At 38.6% G+C, this 20,568-nt stretch overlaps 1 protein-coding gene across 1 annotated transcript in view; it reads right to left on the bottom strand.

Moving 5' to 3' along the window:
• Positions 1 to 7,385, bottom strand: part of jmjd8 (jumonji domain containing 8) — a 37,529-nt gene extending 30,144 nt beyond the window's left edge. The window contains exon 1 of the mRNA XM_052131687.1: positions 7,208 to 7,385. The gene's annotated coding sequence lies outside the window, so the exon portion shown is untranslated. The remainder of the gene's footprint in view (positions 1 to 7,207) is intronic.
• Between the last annotated feature and the right edge of the window lie 13,183 nt (positions 7,386 to 20,568).

Below are 20,568 nucleotides of genomic sequence, written 5' to 3'. Positions count from 1 at the left end.
TTCAGCTTTAAATGATGAAATGATCGCATGATTATGTACAGGCTGCTGAGGGCAGTAAATACAATAAACATGAGTTAGTTTGTAAAAGTACCATAAGAATCATAAATGAAATCTCTAAGGAATCGGAATCAGTAAGATGAATTGGAGGAATCCTTATGATTCCCATCCCCAGTCTTGTGGCGATCTACAAAAGGAGATATTTTGAAGACTCTCAACGCTGCTTTTCTACAATGAATAGCCAACATACAATATAGTGGCCGGGGGCTGCAGCTCCAAAAAGACCCATTGAAATTGAATATAGACTTGGAATGTAGTCAAGTATGCACAAACTACTTTTATGTCCTTTTTTGAGCTTAACAGTCCCTGGTCACTATACGCTTTCATTGTATGGAAAATAGCAGCACTGCCATTCTGCTAAATACCTTTGTGTCAGCTTTCAAACTAAATTTGGGTGTTCAAAGAGCACCTAATATTTTGTCATGTAGTCCGTGGTCATTGCATCTGGCACCCTCCCTCTGCTAACGTCTGGGTTACTGGGCTTCCTGTGGACTCATAAAAATAGCTTTTCAATGGCAGCTTGAAACGAGATCAGAATGACGTGCAGTTCTGCCGAGCACCGTAAAAAACGCAAAGTATGTGCTCTGTTCAAAACACCGTCTTTCATCTGGTGTAACATTTTAAGAGTGACAAAAATCAGGCAAAATCTGTGGAGTTAAAGCATGAAGATCTAGCATATCTTAAAGTAAGAGTATAGAGCATAGTTCAGATCATTCGTTTTGAAGAATTTAATGAGAAATGTTCATGAGTTCATATTGAAAACTTTAGACTGCAGACTTTGTTATCATAGCAAAACTTAGCATAGTTTGAGACACTGTTGGGATCCCATCTGAAACTATAGAAGAGAGCCATGTGAGATTGGGGTCTTTTTTCAGGAGATAAATGATCAGGAGACATAAGCCGAAGTCTCCATTTACGCTCCATTTAATTTTATTGCTGTCTAGTAGAATCAAAGATATGAGTTACTCATCTTTTCTGAGTTTTTAAGTAGGTTCCTCAGACAGCAAGAGCATGTTTTCCAGTGTAACTTGTCACTTTACATTAGCTTTAAACTGTTTTCCCTTTAAACATTTCTGAAGGAACATTTACAGCATCGTAATCAATCAATGCAACCGTTCCAGTCCCTTCCAGTGTCTCGCAGTTGTCATTACAAATGTCAGTCTTGAAAAAAGACTCCATGGCATCCAGACTGAGGGGAACTCCAAACTTAAATAAACACGTTGCGTTATGTTTACGTCTTCATAGAATATCAAGGACAATGCTACGAGCTAAATCATGAGCTAATGCTTTAAACAAAGACCACCAGTGCTTTCTGCTATCCGAGTGGTTTGTGGGATAATTCTTTCTGGGTTTTTCCCAGTAACTGTGCAAGATGAGATTTAGCAGTCAAGTGTGCTGACATTCTTATGTAGCATCTTTACATCATCCATCTCAAATGACCAGTAACAAAACAGCTGCAAAAGTAAATTTGTTTTATAAATAAATACATTTCCAAGTGAAATCATTATACATTTTCCACACTCTCAAACTAGCCTTTCCAAGTGCAGTCACAACTGAAATGTTGCATTAAGACAGAGCGGCTTTGTTTCAAAACATAGCGAGTTGCCTTCGTGGCATTATTTTAAGGCATCATAAGCACACGTCCGAGAGTTGTTCCATAAGATAAAAAAATATTTCTAAAGAACAAAACATTTTATATTGCACACAGTTGTTATCATTGTTCATTGTTAGCTTAGCAACATGCTAACTCTCAACTCTAATGAAAGTAGGGTTGTAAGGTGTCCCGTTTTAGCCGGGACATCCAATGTTTAGGCAGAATTGAAGATGTCCCGTATTTTTATGCTTATTTGAGTATTGCACTGTTAGCTTAGCAACATGCTAACACTAAACTCTATTGAAAGTAGGGTTGCCAGCTGTCCCATTTTAGCTGGGACATCCAACGTTTTGGCAGAAATTAAGACGTCTCATATTTTCATGCTTATTTGAGTATTGCACTGTTAGCTTAGCAACATGCTAACTCTCAACTCTATTGAAAGTAAGGTTGCCAGCTGTCCCATTTTAGCTGGGACATCCAACGTTTTGGCAGAAATTAAGACGTCTCATATTTTCATGCTTATTTGAGTATTGCACTGTTAGCTTAGCAACATGCTAACTCTCAACGCTATTGAAAGTAGGGTTGTAAGGTGCCCCGTAATACCCTGGACATCAAATAATTTGGCTGAAATTAAGATGTCCCATTTTTTAATGCTTATTTGTGTATTGCGCTGTTAGCTTAGCAACATGCTAACACTAAACTCTATTGAAAGTAGGGTTGCCAGCTGTCCCATTTTAGCTGGGACATCCAACGTTTTGGCAGAAATGAAGACGTCTCATGTTTTCATGCTTATTTGAGTATTACACTGTTAGCTTAGCAACACGCTAACATCAAAATCTACTTAAAGCAAGGTGTCCAACTGTGTCGTGTTAACTGGGACATCCTATATTATGGCCGGAATTAATGCATCCCATATTTTTCATATCAGCTTAGCAGCATGCTAACACCAAACTCTATTGAAAGTAGTGGTGCGTCCAAATCCACACACTTCTGCACAATTCTACGGCATTTTGTAATGTAAGTAGTGCGAGTAGTATGTTTACACTGAAAATTAAACTAAAAGAAGTGTACTATGAGTACCCGGATGATGCAGTTTTTCAACTCTCAAAACAGATTGTGGAAAGTTGGACACTTCGTGCATTTACACAGCTTGCCGTACTTTGTGGAGGTGGTGAAGTTACCGGAAGCGATGCTGGTCTGACAAAACAATTGTAAAAAATGGAGAATATGGCAACTAGAGAAACTTCTGTGAAGACAGCACCTTACAAAAGTGAGTCAGCTTTGTAGCTTAGCAACATGCTAACTATAAACTCTATTGAAAGTAGGGTTCCAAACTGTCCAGTGTTAGCCAGGACGTCACAGGTTTTGGCTGAAATCAAGACATCTTGTATTTTAGCAGCTAGATGTGCGTCGTGTCCAGGATTGAAGCAGCAAAATGCTAGCAAGTTGAGTCTCCAATGGCCGAGATTACAGAGTTACTTCCCATATTACTTATGAGGTTACATTTTAGTAAGGATGCTGCATTAGAAGGGAGCTGCCTATGTAGCCAGTAGACAGCAAGGCAGCTTACTAGGTTTAGGAACAGAGCCTGAATATTGCTTTTGAAGCTAATTAGTGGCATTGCAACTGTCTAAGGACCTCTGATGTGTTTTCTCGATATTCACAAGTTCTTGAAATCATCAATTTGAATCTAGACCTGATGGAGTGATGCCTCGCAAATGGGAAGATCTTCTCGCATTTTTCCTCTAGCCATTAATACTTTCCATCAGACCTTTCTTCTTTTTTCCTAAATTGAAGCACAGTTATTCTCCTTCCAATGATCTCAGTCTTTCCTCTTGCTAATGACACTGTCTGGCTTTATGCAGTGGATGCGGTTACAGCTCTCAGATGAAAAGAGCAGGAATGAGTTTTACGGCCGTCCTCATGATGAGAAGTCACACTTTCATTCTGAAGTGTTACAGCTAATTTTAGGGATTCGAGAAAAAACATCTGTGATATCCAATTTGCTCTACTGCACACCAGACCATTGTACCAGCAAATTTGACTTTTTTTAACACAGGACTGAATGCACATCTTTTGTAAAGACCAACTTAGGCTGACATAGTCACATATGACACATACTGTGTTTTGTAAATCTGCAGTATTTATTCAGTTGAGTGTGCATGAAGATTTTTAACCACAAATCCATTGGTTTGAGTGAATAGGTGGTCTGATGGTCTCTTAGAGATGTTAAAGATCATTTCAACATTCAAAGAAATGATTCATTACATTTATATCTAATCATTGAGATGCTGCTTTGAGGCACAGGGGTCTAATTTTCAAACAGGCCGAATTTTCCATCAGTTTTGACAAATTGTGTTTTTGCTTTTTAGTACTTTTTTTTTTGTTTTATGAAATATTTTACACACAAACAGGATGTGCACACTTGTGACTTTTGCTTGGCCTAAGCATGTAACAGAGCACAAAAAAATGTCATACAATAAATATTTAGATTACATTAAAATTGATACATAAATAATGTACAATATTTATCTTTTATTTCCATGGTTTTATGGATACATTTAAATAATGATCTTGTTGCATATTATCAGATAAACTCAACACCATTTTATATGTAACCCCCCCCGCCCGGCCATTTTTGTTAAATAGCAAAATTGTCTTGTCTGCCATTAGAACGGTAAAACCGATACAGATTAAGTGTAATTAACGACTCAGACAAAATAGCGCAAAACACAAAAGGAAGCTTTTAAATTGAATTCAGTAATGTGCATGTAGTTCTCCACCCAGTCCGTGGGAATATGCATGTTTCATTTGTTTGTTTTATTCAATAGCAAATTGGATGACACCAAATAGAAAATCTGAAACGGTAGTTTCACAGTTACGGAGAAAAGCGTTCATTCTGTTTTAAAAGAGCAGAAATTCACAAGTCATCATCTTTCCTTCTCTCTGTACTGTGTTTGTACTCTAACCACAGATATTGTTACGCCAAATCCAAAGCAGTAGCCATTAACTTCAGCATGGAGGCCGCAGAGAGCACACACACACACACACTTGAGGATGCAGCAAATACAGGAATCCATCAAACATGTTCCACTAGTGCTTTCCTAATTTATGTACCAGTCTTGAGTACTCCTGTACTCACTGAAAAGTAGGACAGACAGCTTTCTGGAGCCGAACCTGCACTGTGTCTCTGTAGTTTCTACGTCTGCCTTGTTTTTTCATCCTGACGCTTAATGAGCACATCCTGAGACAAACCTCAATGGGTTCCTTTTCAATACTTTACTCAGGGTTGGGGAGTAACGGAATACATGTAACAGGATTACATATATTTAAAATACTAAATATAAGTAACTGTATTCCACTACAGTTACAATTTAAATAATTGGTAATTAGAATACAGTTACATTCAAAAAGTATTTTGATTACTGAAGAGATTACTTTGCATTTTATTGTCATTTGTTTCATTTAATATTTAGTCCTTTCAGATGGAAAACATTTATACATATAAATGATGTGATCCAAAGTGCATTTGAACAGTAGTGAAACACTTTCTCATGATGTGTTACTTTCATACGAGCAAACGGAGAAGTACGTTTGAAGTAAGTTTGGAGCAGAAGAAATAGAAATAAACCTTGTGTAAATTGTCAGTTTTACGCTAAGCTAAAATGCTATTTCTAGACATTTATCAAGAAAATTCATGTTGGATCATAATTGTTTTTTTTTCGAGTAAGATCTGTGATATTAGGGCAGAAATCGTATTCTTGATAATAATTTTCTGCATTGTTTTCCTGTAAAAATATCTAAAAATCCTTAAAACAAGATCAATTTGATTTAAACTGTTTTAGAAACATCATTGCATCAGATATTTGGGTTTTTCAGAGAATGTATTTTTAACATGTGTATTTTGTCTTACTGAGTTTTTATAGTCAAAACAAGTGAAAAAATCGACCAGTGCTGAAGAAGTAATCCAAAGTATTTAGATTACATTACTGACCTTGAGTAATCTAACAGAATACATTACAAATTACATTTTACAGCATGTAATCTGTAATCCCTCCCAAACCTGACTATACTATACTATATATAAATATAGAATCCACTGTATTTTTACAATACTATACTATACTGTACTATACTCTTTACAATATTTTATATATATATATATATATATATATATATATATATATATATATATATATATATATAATTGTCTATAGTATATAATGTATAGTATACATCATATATAGTATGCATTGTATTTTGCAGTGCTATACTCGACTACACTACTATATTCTTTGCAATACTTTACAACATTATAATTTGACCATTTATACCATTGTCTATAGTATAAATTGCATAGAATATATTTTATATACAGTATACATTATATTTTACAATGCCATACTATACTATACACTTTGCAACAAAACACACTTTAGTATACTTTGTATTGTACTTTACTATATTATACTTATAGCAAGTTGAAAAAACAAGTTTGCACTGATCTGTAAAATATTATAAGATTGATTAAAAATGTAACTGACTCTTGGTTACAGTGTCAGCAATTAAAGTTTTTCTAAGGGGCCGAATGTGCCAGATGAGAATGATTTAGTGGGGCATTTTAACTTTTGGAGGCAACTTTTTTTCCCCCAACATATAAAACTTACTGTGGCGTTCATTTATGGTCAAAATGTCAGTGGCAACTTGATAGGGCTAAATAAAAGATAAAAACAAAGAAATTCACTACAGCAGCATTTTCTGCACACACATACAAATATCCGGGGCATTTATGTCCCTTTCAGTGGCAAAATCTAATTTCTGTCTGACCCTGGTATACACTATTTAATGCATTAATGTACTTTACTAAACTTTGCAATATTATACACTACACTGTATAATAAAGTAATAGGCATTTGACTAAACACTTTCGTTTTCTCGTTCTGAGGCTTAACCAGCACATGATGACTTGAATAAACACCTCAGCGGGGTTTTTCCCCTGTATTGATCTACACATCTCTCTCATTCTCTCCATGGAGTACCAAACTTACTCCGGCTCGGACACTTCTCCTGACACTCTCGGCTTTGACCTTTCTGTTTTTTCTTCTTCTGAAAGTTGTTTTGGCTCTGCTGCGTCTGGCGAAGTCTTTCGAGACTTGAGAACAATGAGAAGAATGCTGGAGCTTTTCTCCATGGCCTCATCTCCACACTCTTTGTTTTGAGAGCATTTTATGACCTCTGTTTCACACTCGCCAAACTCATGTCTGGATGACAGATGTCACACAATCGCGCAGACAGACACACAGACGCCCCATTCAATAAAACTATTTACGGACGACCTTTCCTCTGGACACTTAAGTGGATCACTTGTCTGGCTACACTCAAAGTCATTCTTGACATCCAGTTTGCTACTATCACCCACTACAACAAAGTTCCTGCACAGCGCAGGTCAGGAACATCTTCAGAAAACTGAAGCAGATAAAAAAAACGGTAATAGATACTGTTGAAGCCCCACACAGATGTTATGTACAGCTAAGAATGGTTACCCTGGCCTCTTACCTGGATGGTTTGTCAAATTTCTTTCATTCCTCCGTATAAAGCCTAGGTTGAACCTTCCAGCAGTTGTTTCTCAGAGGGAGTGCCCGACTCCAGTATAGACACTAAGAGTGTTTATATAGGAGAGAGAGAGAGAGAGAGAGAGAGAGAGAGAGAAAGAGTTCGTCTGGGGGCCAGACAGTGTGTGAGTGAATGAGCACACAGCAAGAGAGACCAGTGAAGGGAATTCCTATTTGTATAACGTCAGATGTTGAGCCTGCCCTCTCTCTATCAGTCTGAAAGACAGGAAGACGCATAACAGCTCATGAAAGAGAGAGACTTTTTTCCTCCTAACACACACACACACACACACACACACACACACACACACACACACACACACACACACACACACACACACACACACACACACACACACACACACACACCTCTAGCACATTATTCCAGTTTAATTTTAAGAGCTCTTCCAGTCTGTCTCACCTCTCTGTCTGTGTGCTTGGTCTCACTCTTTGTAAGTGTATCAAACATGCTATACTTTTCTATACTATACAATACTTTACTATACTATACTTTACTTTACTATTCTATACAATACTATACTATACAATACTATACTATACTATACTATACTTTACTTTACTGTACTATAATATTCTATATTATACTATTCCATACTTTACTATACTGTAATATTCTATATTATACTATTCTATACTATACTATACTATTCTATATTATACTATTCTATACTATACTATTCTATACTATATTATACTATTCTATACTATACTATACTATACTTTTCTATACTATACTATTCTATTCTATATTTTTCTATACTATACTATACTATACTATAGTATATTATACTATTCTATACCTTTTCTATACTATAATATATTATGCTATTCTATACTATACTATTCTATACCTTTTCTATACTATACTATATTATGCTATTCTATACTATACTATATTATTCTATACTATATTATATTATATTCTATACTATTCTTTTCTATACTATATTATACTATTCTATACCTTTTCTGTACTATACTATGCTATTCTATACTATACTATGCTATTCTATACTATATTATACTATACTATTATATTCTATAATATATTATACTATTCTTTTCTATACTATATTATACTATACTTTTCTATACTATATTATTCTATACTATTCTTTTCTATACTATATTATACTATTCTATACTATACTATATTATACTATACTATTCTTTTATATTCTATACTATTCTTTTCTATACTATATTATACTATTCTATACCTTTTCTATACTATAATATACTATACTATACTATACTATTCTATACTATATTATATTATACTATTATATTCTATACTATTCTTTTCTATACTATATTATACTATACTTTTCTATACTATATTATTCTATACTATTCTTTTCTATACTATATTATACTATTCTATACTATACTATACTATTCTATTATATTCTATACTATTCTTTTCTATACTATATTATACTATACTATTCTATTATATTCTATACTATTCTTTTCTATACTATATTATACTATACTATTCTATTATATTCTATACTATTCTATACTATACTATACTATTCTATACCTTTTCTATACTATACTATACTATACTTTTTTATACTATATTATTCTATACTATTCTTTTCTATACTATATTATACTATTCTATACTATACTATACTTTTTATACTATATTATTCTATACTATTCTTTTCTATACTATATTATACTATTCTATACTATATTATATTCTATTCTATACTATTCTTTTCTATACTATATTATACTATACTATTCTATTATATTCTATACTATTCTTTTCTATACTATATTATACTATACTATTCTATTATATTCTATACTATTCTATACTATACTATTCTATACCTTTTCTATACTATACTATACTTTTTTATACTATATTATTCTATACTATTCTTTTCTATACTATATTATACTATTCTATACTATATTATATTCTATTCTATACTATTCTTTTCTATACTATATTATACTATACTATATTATACTATTCTAATATATTCTATACTATACTATATTATATTATACTATACTATTATATTCTATACTATATTATACTATTCTATACTATACTATATTATACTGAACTAAACTATACTATACACTACACCGTTTAACACTATAGGAAAAGATACACAACAATGTACTATACTACACAAATATACTATACACTAATATACTTCATCCTTCTGCACTAAATTATATAATTCTATAATTCTTACTGTACAATATGTACTAATATAGTGCTATACTGTACTATAGCATAAACAATACTTTATACTGGCATATATAGGCACTGCTATAGTACTTTGCAGAATTATAACATTCTAGATACTATACTACCATGTGGTATTCCAGTATTCAAAAATACTATACTATACTATATATACTACACTATACAAATTGTATTATACATCCCACTGTAACATACCATATCTTACCATTATATATTATACTATATTTACTATACACTTTTGCTACTTTTACTGATGCTGCTTCTGAAAAATAATATTGTATACATACTGCATGTAACAATATAATTAGCATTACTTGCAAGATTCATAAAGATTGAACATTAAGGTGTGGCCAGTTGATACACCCTTATGGATTTATACCTTAAATAAGGTGTACACAGGTTGGCCCAGGTGTAGTGTTTGACTAGTGTTTATCAATTTACAAAATGCAATTCATAGTTAAACGTGAAGCGAATTAACATTTACATATACAATGTTATACTGTATATATTTATTGGAGTTTTTTGGTATAGGCAGTAAAATCCTATGGAAAACACAGGTAATCCTACTATTACTCAGGTGCCACTGCTAATCCATGCACACACACACACACACACACACACACACACACACACACACACACACACACACACACACACACACACACACACACACACACACACACACACACAAAGCCTGTTTGAATGCATTTGCTTTTTCATTCCAGCTAGTCATATGGGTTTGTCCTCGATTTTCTCTGTTCCTCTCTCTCTTTTTTCACTGGTATTTATGTGTTGGCAGTTACTATGGCAACATGAAACACAAACATTGTGGCAGCAGACAGGAAGTGCGTTTTGAACCACAATGGCGTCACTGTGGCTGCTGCTCTCTGTAGCACTCTGAAGGCTTGTGGAGTCCTCAGGGTATTAACCGTCACTGTTGCGTGCATTGCATACTCTGTACAGCCATTAATAGTATCGAATTTACAGCTGCCAAGAATTTATTTATCTTTATGTTGCTCGTTATGTGTAAAATCAGTGCAATTACAGTACGTACGAGTGTGTGTGTGGCCCTATTGCAATATGTTACATCAGATCTCTACTACTGTTTATACATCACAATTTTTCCTTCTCTCTTTTTCACAGTCAGTGTCTAAATAAACCACACTGAAGTAAACTCTTAATAGCACCTCCCCCTCTGCCGTTTTGGCTAAAAATATTCCATTTAGAACACCATTCCCTCCCACCACTTCTCTCTGCACTCTTCTCTATAACTATCAAGTCTTCATTTCCCTATTCAATGGTGGCAATGTAAGTATTGTCAGGTCTAGCCATGATTAAGATCTTTCACACAGTTTGATCATGAATACATAGAATTTAGCATTGCTTCAGCACTCAATGAATCTGTCAAAACATTTGTGTTGCTTGTTAAGGCAGGCATCTCTATTATTATTATTATTGCTCACAAGTTTTAAACATAGGTGCATAAACCATCATAAATCATGCCTTTAATTGTGCGTTTTGTTGAGGAGAGGTATGCGGTTACTCTTCTAAGTGATCGGACTTACAATTTTCAGTATGACAGACAAAAAATATTTCAAAGATTTGCTTTGAAAGAGACACTTGGTCCACATGTAGAGACCAGAATATTAAAGAGACTTGAGTGTGGGCTCTATTAATTTGAGCTTGTAAGCAACCACTCAGAACACCCTATCAACCACCCAGAACAGCCCAGCAACAACCCCAGAACACTCTAGAAACCACCTATAACTCTAGCAATGAGCCAGAAAACCATAGCGACCACCTTGAACACCCTAGCAACCACACAGAACACTCTTGCAACCACCTAAAACACTAGTAAACAGTCAGACTCAGAACAGCCTAGCAACCAAAAGAACATTCTTGCAACCATCCAAAACACTAGCAATCAGCCAGAACACCCTAGCAGCTACCCTGAACACCCTATAAACCACCCAAAACACCCTAGCAACCACCCAGAATACCCTATCAACCACCCCGAACACCCTAGCAACCTGTGCACCCAATCAAGCACCCAGAACATCCCAGCATTGGCCAGCGAGTTTTGCACAGGCAAACCCAACTCACATTTTCCTCAGAAAATGTCAAAATCTAGTTAAAGTTGTCATTGTTTTAGACAAATCTGTCTTAAATTGACTTGCACATGAGAAGTTATCATTTTAGAGTGTAAATGGGAACTGAGATAAAATGACCTCATCTGTACATTTCTAGATGTGGTAATGAGGAAATGAAAACAACATCACTTCCTCTGCATGAGCTCATTGATTCGATGTATATTTGTTTTGCTTTTCTTTATTATCTATTTGAATCAATAAAAAATGTTAATCAGAAAAAAGATAATCCAATTCTACCTTATCAAACGCCTTTTCAGCGTTAAGTGAGATGAACACCCTAGCAACAACCCAGAACACTCTAACAACCACCTGAAACACTAGCAATCAGCCAGAACAACTTAGTGACTATCCAGAACACGCTAGCAACCACCTTGAACACCCTAGCAACCACACAGAACACTTGCAACCACCTAAAACACTAGTACACAGTCAGACTCAGAACACCCTAGCAACCACACAGAACATTCTTGCAACCATACAAAAAACTCTATCAACCACCCCGAGCACCCTATGAACCACCCCGAACAACCTAGCAAACTGTGCACCCTATAAAGCACCCAGAACATCCCAGCATTGGGCAGAGAGATTTGCACAGACAAACCCAACTCATATTTTCCTCAGAAAATGTCAAAATCTAGTTAAAGTTGTCATTGTTTTATACAAATATGTCTGAAATTGACTTGCACATGAGAAGTCATCATTTTAGAGTGTAAAATGATCTCATCTGTACATATCTATATGTGGAAATGAGGAATTGAAAACAACATCACTTCCTCTGCATGAGCTCATTGATTATATGTGGATTTGTTTTGCTTTTCTTTATTATCTATATGAATCAATAAAAAATGTTAATCAGAAAAAAGATAATCCAATTCCACCATATCAAACGCCTTTTCAGCATCAAGCGAGATGAACACCCTAGCAACAACCCAGAACAGTCTAACAACCACCTGAAACACTAGCAATCAGCCAGAACAACCTAATGACTATCAACAACACCCTATCAACCACCCAGAACACCCTAGAAACAACCCAGAACTCTCTAGCTAAACTATCAAGTCTTCATTTCCCTATTCAATGGTGGCAATGGAAGTATTGTCAGGTCTAGCCATGATTAAGGTCTTTCACACAGTTTGATCATGAATACATAGAATTTAGCATTGCTTCAGCACTCAATGAATCTGTCAAAACATTTGTGTTGCTAGTTAAGGCAGGCATCTCTATTATTATTATTATTGCTAACAAGTTTTAAACATAGGCGCATACACCATCATAAATCATGCCTTTAATTGTGTGTTTTGTTGAGGAGAGGTATGCAGTTACTCTTTTAAGTGATCGGACTTACAATTTTCAGTATGACAGAAAAAATATTTCAAAGATTTATGTTGAAAGAAACACTTGGTCCACACCCTATCAACAACCCAGAATGGCCTAGCAACAACCCCAGAACACCCTAGCAACCACCCAGAAAACTCTAGCAACCACCCAGAACACCCTAGATACTACCCAGAACACCCCAGCAACCACCACGAACACCCTATCAACCACCCAGAACACCCTAGAAACAACCCAGAACACTCTAGCAACCACCCGAAACATCTTGCAACCACCCAAAATGCTAGCAATCACCCAAAACACTAGCAATCAGTCAGAACACCCTAGCGACTACCCAGAACACCCTAGCAACCACCCAGAATACCCTAGCAACCACCCAGAACACCCTAGCAACCACCCAGAACACCCTAGATACTACCCAGAACACCCTAGCAAATCTGTCTGAAATTGACTTGCACATAAGAAGTCATATCATTTTACAGTGTAAATGGGAATTGAGATAAAATGATCTCATTTGTACATTTCTAGATGATTCCGTATAAACTTCTAGCAAAAGTGGATCCAATTCTGTAGCATAAGATCTAAAAACTTCAGTGGCAAAGCCATCCGGCCCCCGAGCCTTTCCTGTACCTGTAATTATTTTTTCTCAGTCATCAGTTTAGGGAGTTCTAATGGTTCCACAAAGTTTCTAATATCAATAGAGAAGATGTGGAACTATAAAGATCAAGATAGAATTCTTTAAAAGCATTATAAATATCGATGGCTGAGGTACAAATTTCACTACCAGCAGATTTCACTGAGGGAATGGTAGAAAAAAACTCTCTATGCTTTATATATCTAGCCAAAAGCTACCCTTCTTTGTCCCTTGACTCAAAGTATGACTGTCTTGCCCTGAATAGCCAAAACACCACCTTCTGAAACAAAATAGTTTTATATCTGTATTTCAATCGGGTCAATTCACACAGTCTATCAGATGATATTCGGCGCTTCAGCTCTGCCTCGGCACTTTTAATGTTCCCTTCGGACTCCACAAGTTCTCGTGCTTTGGACTTTTTGATGAATGAGGCATACTGTATGATCCGACCTCTAAGAACCGCCTTAAGTGCCTCCCAAGCCACGCCCACAGAGGATACTGAGGACCAGTTGGTCTCCTTATACATATTTCAGCCTTTAACATTTGTTGGAATTCAGGATTTTGCAGAAGGGATAGTGTAGAGCGGAGGAGGGCGGGGCCGGTCTGAAACAATGCATGCCCGGTTCCCAATCAGCCTGATGGGGGCATGCGAGGGATAAAGGCGGCCGGTGACAATGGTTCGAGAGAAAGAGAGAATTACAGGCAGCTTCTCTGTGTGTTTATGTTTGTGAGTTATTAAAACTATTATTTATATTGTCAAGCCGGTTCCCCTTCTGTCCCTCACTTGACGTTGTGTCGAATTAAGCGACACTAGGGGTCTTTGTTGAAGGCCTCGGTTACCTTTGAACTTGAGAAAAGGCCAATGTGAAATTGGCAGACAGAATTTGCATGTCCCTCTCCCGGACATACGAGTATAAAAGGAGGGAATCGTGCATCTGTCCATTCAGATTTTTTCTTTTTCTTTTTGGTTTGCAGTGGTACACCTGAAGGACACGCACTTCCATGTCTCTATCTTGCCTCAACATCAACTGAACCATCCCAGGCCATGCCTGTTCCCCTCATGGGATCTCTCCATGGTCCTTTCAGGCCTCCAGAGACCCCCCTTCGAGCCGCTAGAGCCTCTCCTTGAAGACGGCCCTCCTGATCGCGCTCGCTTCCATCAAGAGGGTTGGGTACCTGCAAGCATTCTCAGTCAGCGACACTTGCCTGGAGTTCGGTCCGGCAGACGGCCATGTCATCCTAAGACCTCAAACGGGCTACGTGCCCAAGGTTCCTATGACCCCCTTCAGGGACCAGGTAGTGACACTGCAAGCACTGCCCCAGAGAGAAGGCAGACCCAGCCTTTTCGTTGCTGTGTCCAGTACGTGCTTTGAGTACCTATGTGGACCGCATGCAGAGCTTTAGATGTTCTGAGCATCTCTGTGTCTGCTTTGGTGAACAGCGGAAAGGGAACGCTGTCTCCAAACAGAGGCTAGCCCACTGGGTCATTGAAGCCATTGTTTTGGCCTATCAGACCCAGGCCATGCCCGCCCCCTTGCAGGTTTGAGCACACTCGACGAGAAGTGTGGCATCCTCGTGGGCACTGGCCAATGGCACCTCCCTAGCAGACATCTGCAGAGTGGCGGGCTGGGCAACACCCAATACCTTTAGGAGATTCTACAACCTGAGGGTTAAGTCGGTTTCATCCTGTGTTCTCTCAGGTCCGAGCACGTAGAACTCGGTAATACGGAACGACTGACCGGGTCTTCCACTTGCACATAGCGCCCTTCCCCTCCACTGAGGCGATCACGTGTGCTCTTTCTCCCAGGAGAGTCCACTAAACTTGCGCTCCCTGGATGTCTTTCCTCCCTAGCCCTCTGGTCCACGAATTCAGCAGAGGAATTCCCGACCAGACCCACTATGGGTACTAACTATTCTGTACTGGAATAGGTGCTCCACAGGGTTTGCCTATGACGGATTATTCCCCCCCGAGTGTATTTTCCGCAGTACGGTCCCCCTCTTGGCAGACCCGCGTCTCCCTTGGGCGGTCCCCTCTGCCCCCCGATCGCTGTGTTTGTAGCAACTCCTTCCTCACTAGGTAGGATCTACCACCATACCACTTCCACATGTGGTCTCCGCGGGGTCTTTTCCACCTGAAAGAATAGGAGTTGGAAAAGAACGCCTTCCCCAATGCATGTTATAGCGTTAAATGGCCCCAACCATAGAGAGAAAAGGCGCAGCTGGCGCGGTCTGCTCCCATGCTTGGCACGTCGCTTGCCCCCCCCCCCTTCGGGGATGCTGGGAACCTAAAAAGTTTATGACGTTTTTATGGGGCATTGGGGAAGGGTACGTGCAGTCTGACCCAGCCTGCTGCTTTGGCATGCAACTGCCTGCTGCTTTGGCATGCAACTGCCTGCCTGCACCTGCACAGCAGTTCACGTACATGGTTCAGTGCATGGCGTGATTGAATAGGGACACCTAGTGTCGCTTCATTCGACACAACGTTGAGTGAGCAACAGAAGGGGAACATCTAGGTTACTATTGTGACCCCCGTTCCCTGATGGAGGGAATGAGACATTGTCCCCCCCCGGCCATGACACTGTACCGAGCCACTGTAACGGCCGAACCTCATTCTCGGCTCCTCAGTGCAAAACCTGAATGGACAGACACACGATTCCCTCCTTTTATACCCATATGTCCGATGGAGGGACATGCAAATTCTGTCTGTTCATTTCTCATTGACCTGTTCAGAGGTAACCGAGGCCTTCAAGAAAGACCCCTAGTGGTGCTTCATTCGACACAACATCTCGTTCCCTCCATCAGAGAACAGGGGTTACAATAGTAACCTAGATGTTATCGCATCCTCCTTTCCATTGAACTGCTTTCCATTGGTGCCGAAACCCGGGAAGGAGGAGGGATGCCTGCCACAGAGTCCTCGACACTGCCATCCACCCAGGGGAGCGCCGCTGACAGGGGGACGGAGTAGCCTGACCGTCTGGACGCAGGTGGCGAGTGGGGACTGGACTCGCAATCTGGAGCGATGGAGCTGCTGCCAGGGGCTGAGGAGTGCCCTGCCATCCCCCAGAAACGCGGAGGGGTCGAAAAAAGACCGCCATCCCATCTGGATATTATATTTCTTACGTTTAAGAAAAGTAATAATCTTCCTTCTTTTTATAGGGTGCCCCAACCCATTCACATTCCATGTGGAGAGAGATAATCCACTCATATTAACATTTAACATTTTGACATATAAGAAAAAATAGATTGTGTGCCTTTATATACAGGACTATAAAGACCACATTCCAACATTAGTGCAACAATCAAACCCCAAACCAAACAAACAGAAAAAAGAAAAATGTGCACATTAATCCGCGAATGACAGTGCTAACTGTTAGACGCCTTCCATTGGCCAAACATGGCATCTCTTTTTGGAACAGTCCAGGTGGCAGAATAGGATTTCCTTTCAGCTGTAGGAGATGATTAGGTGTGAGAGGCTCAGTGGCATCATCAGATAAGGTAGTAAAAGGATGATCGTTGACTATAGCCTCTACCTCACAGAGTTCTGTCTGTAGTCCCTCTTCTAAAGCCTGTAGCTTAAGGACAGAATACAGAGCCTTCTTGATGGTATAGATAAGCCTTTCCTATGTGATATCATCCTCTATGATAACCTCCTGAGGGAGGATTGAAACTCCATTTGATTCCCTCGTTCAGCATTGCATGCTTGATCTTACTGTGATTCAGGTGAGCAAGACACTCGCTCTGCTCCCACATAATTAGTTCAATTGTCTGATATCATTTCTCGAACTTCAGCATATTAATCTTCGCTGGGCTTTGTGGCAAGTAGGGCATGGCCGAGCATAGTCTGATGAATATGATTTAAAAGTAGTGTGGACAGGTGACTGTTCTTCGGCAAGATGGCTTGGTGTTTCAAATGTTCAGGCTTTGCCATTTTATGCAGCCTCCGTCAACTCTCAAGATTCCGTCCATGAGAAGAGGGTCAAGCCTGTAGACACTGCTAATATTCTTAACAGTATGTCCGTTCTTCAGTGACATAATTTCAGATGGGAGGGATTGCTGCTGGACAAAGCATACTAACGGCTTCTCTGCATAGGTAAGGTCCTCCACGGAAAGCTCCTCATCTCTGAGTCAAGTTTCAATTAACCTGTCATCAAACTGTCCAAAACGGTTGGGGTCAGGATTCAGTGAATGGATAATTGAATAGGCTTCTTTTTGCTTTCTGCTCAACAACAAAAGCACTTTCTTGAACTTCAGGATCCAGCTTTTCTTTGCAGAATGTAATGTGGCTTCTGGGATTGAGAAAGACAAAGGTTTGAATTGTATTACTGCCTTTGCAGGCCTTGATCTTCACTGGAAAAATTGCACATTTGCAGTCAAAGGAACCGGCCCCGATATAGTCTGTAGAAACCATGGCAATTGAAATGGAGTTACTGCCCTTTTGCCTTGGCCATCAACAACTTTTGTCTTTTTGAGAAGAAAGATGCCCTTTATATGTTACACCCCCTTCCTTAGTGGGCATGTTTTCTATCTAGAGAAGAGTAGGGTGTTTTCTCTGGCAAGTCTTACAGTCCAGACGTTTTCTACACACTTTACTCATGTGCCCTTTTAAAAGACATGCAAAACATAGTCCCTTTCCTTTTAAGAAATCAACCTTCCCTTCATGGGGTTTCAAAGTTAACTGGCGACATGATTCCAAGGCATGATTGCCAGAGCAGAACAAGCAAGAGGTCTGTAACGCAACACTTGTACTTACATTTTCTGCACTCTTTACTTCTTAAGAGCTAGATGCCAGTGGTGATATGAAGGTGGCGAAACCTTTCTTGCTCCCAGACTTCAAGGAACAGAATTCGACCTAGGCCTTTGTTCCCTTTGTAGTAGAGGTGACATCTTGAATATTACCAAAGATGTGATCTTGGAGTATCTTGGCCTGTTTTTCAATGAAAGCAACCATGTGTGTTCTTTCAAGGATGTCACATGCTGCGTTTCTCCACTTTTACACAATTTGTAAGGAAGCTTGGGTATAGTCTGCTCGAGTTTGAAGGTAAATCAAGGTCAAACAGGTTAGGAAGAATTTCTGGAGCATTGCAACATGCTCTCCAATATGGTGCACACTACATACTGTATATATAAATATATATAAATGTATAAATATAAATTTAGCATAATTTGCAGCCAAGTCACTTTCCAAATGTACCATTTCCAGTATCACGTTCAATGCAGTTTTTTTCCATTTCCAGAGCATGCTTTTGTTTTAATGCAGCTTTACGGACAAGAAGGGCTGCTTTATTAGCAGCTGCTTTTATCTCAAAGATGACACTGACAATGATGTTTAATCCATGGGAACTGCATGATTTGTGTCTGTCCTTTTAAGCATATAACTGTTCAATGTGAAGAAGAATTCTTCACCAGTTTTTCCCTGTTCATTTGGCAGTACCTACTTTTGCATTAGTGGAATCACTGACTGGTGGCTTAAGTTGAACGGGCAGAACTTGGGCAATTTTTGGCAGAACATTTGCTTAAAATTGCCTTTCATTGAAAAATCGAATGTGTTCCTGAAAACACACTGTACTGAGGTTGACCGCGAAGGGCTGGCCCAACGGTGTAAGGATGGTAATTGAAACATGGCCAATTTAATCCCTGCAAGGAGCATGTCATGAGGTGTAACCAGTACTAGCAAAAAAAAAACAACTGCATTTCCTCTACAGGTTCTTTGTAAGTTGCTTTGGATAGAAGAGTTTGCTAAATGAGTAAATGTGACTACATAAATGAAGATAGTAATCAAGTAGAACCTTGGTATAGGGGAGACCAGGAAAAAAGATACAGTTCATTGAATGCATGTTGACCTGTAGTGACAACGTGCTCCCCACTTTAAATCTACATGCACATTAAACAGCCTATTATAGCTATATAACAGCCCTAGTTCTCCTAAAGAAAACACAAATTTGCACCATTAGACTTTTGACTAATTCTATACAGTAGATACTGAGATTAGCCTTAGTGACAAATTCCCTGTGTGACAATTAGCCCTGGTCTCCCCTATATAAATGTACTATAGTATTACTGCATGATTCCATCGCTATACCACAGAACTGCCAGGTGTTCTGGGGCATTGCTAGGGAATTCTTTTTGGTTGCTAGGGTATTCTGGGTGGTTTCTATGGTTTTCTGGATCCTTGCTAGGGCATTCGGGGAAGTTGCTAGTTTTTATATAATTTTATTTATTTTATTTGTCTGGGGAAATTCATAATCTATAAACCTGAATGTGATTAATTCAGTAAAGGAAGAAGATGAGAATGTAATGCTAAAAAGTACCACTGACTATTTGATCATACTCATAATCATTTTTAAAAAAAAAATGTTTCCACACATTGTGATGTGACTCAACAGATAAAGAGTCGTCACCAAAGTAAAGTTGTTTGCCCAATAAACTGAGGTGTGAACACAATGGGTGTGACCGTTCCCCTCCCTTGCTCCAAAACTCAGAACTGGCCACTCTCTCCCTGTATACCCATACTACATGTCTCTCTCTCTTTCTCTCTCTCTCTCTGCGTTGTTGTCCATATTTGGCTCTGGTGTGAGAGTGTGGTTGTGTGAATTGAGAACAGAGAGAATTTCCTCCTGACAGTGACTCACTGCTCCTCTGACTCATGGGCATGATAACAAAAACACTGCGTTGCCATGGAGAAACAGATTGCCGCCCAGTCAGCCCATTTCTCTCTCTCTCTCTCTGGTTTCAGTGCCAGCAGCTGCCCTCCATTGACAAAACAAAATATCATGGTTCTTGAAGATTACCATCTTCTTATCCTATTGGTTTAGGTGGTATATCAAGGTAGGCTGCTTCAAAGAATAGAGTGGGCAAGTCTTTTCATCGGAACGGGACGGGGGTGCCAGAAGTTTTGGGGCCATGTTTCTAATGATCTTAAAAACGTT

This window comes from Xyrauchen texanus, chromosome 8 (assembly GCF_025860055.1).
Source record: "Xyrauchen texanus isolate HMW12.3.18 chromosome 8, RBS_HiC_50CHRs, whole genome shotgun sequence".
Classification (NCBI taxonomy): Eukaryota; Metazoa; Chordata; class Actinopteri; order Cypriniformes; family Catostomidae; genus Xyrauchen; species Xyrauchen texanus.
Note: the sequence above shows the minus strand (reverse complement) of the source record. Positions and strands in the feature narration are given on the sequence as shown.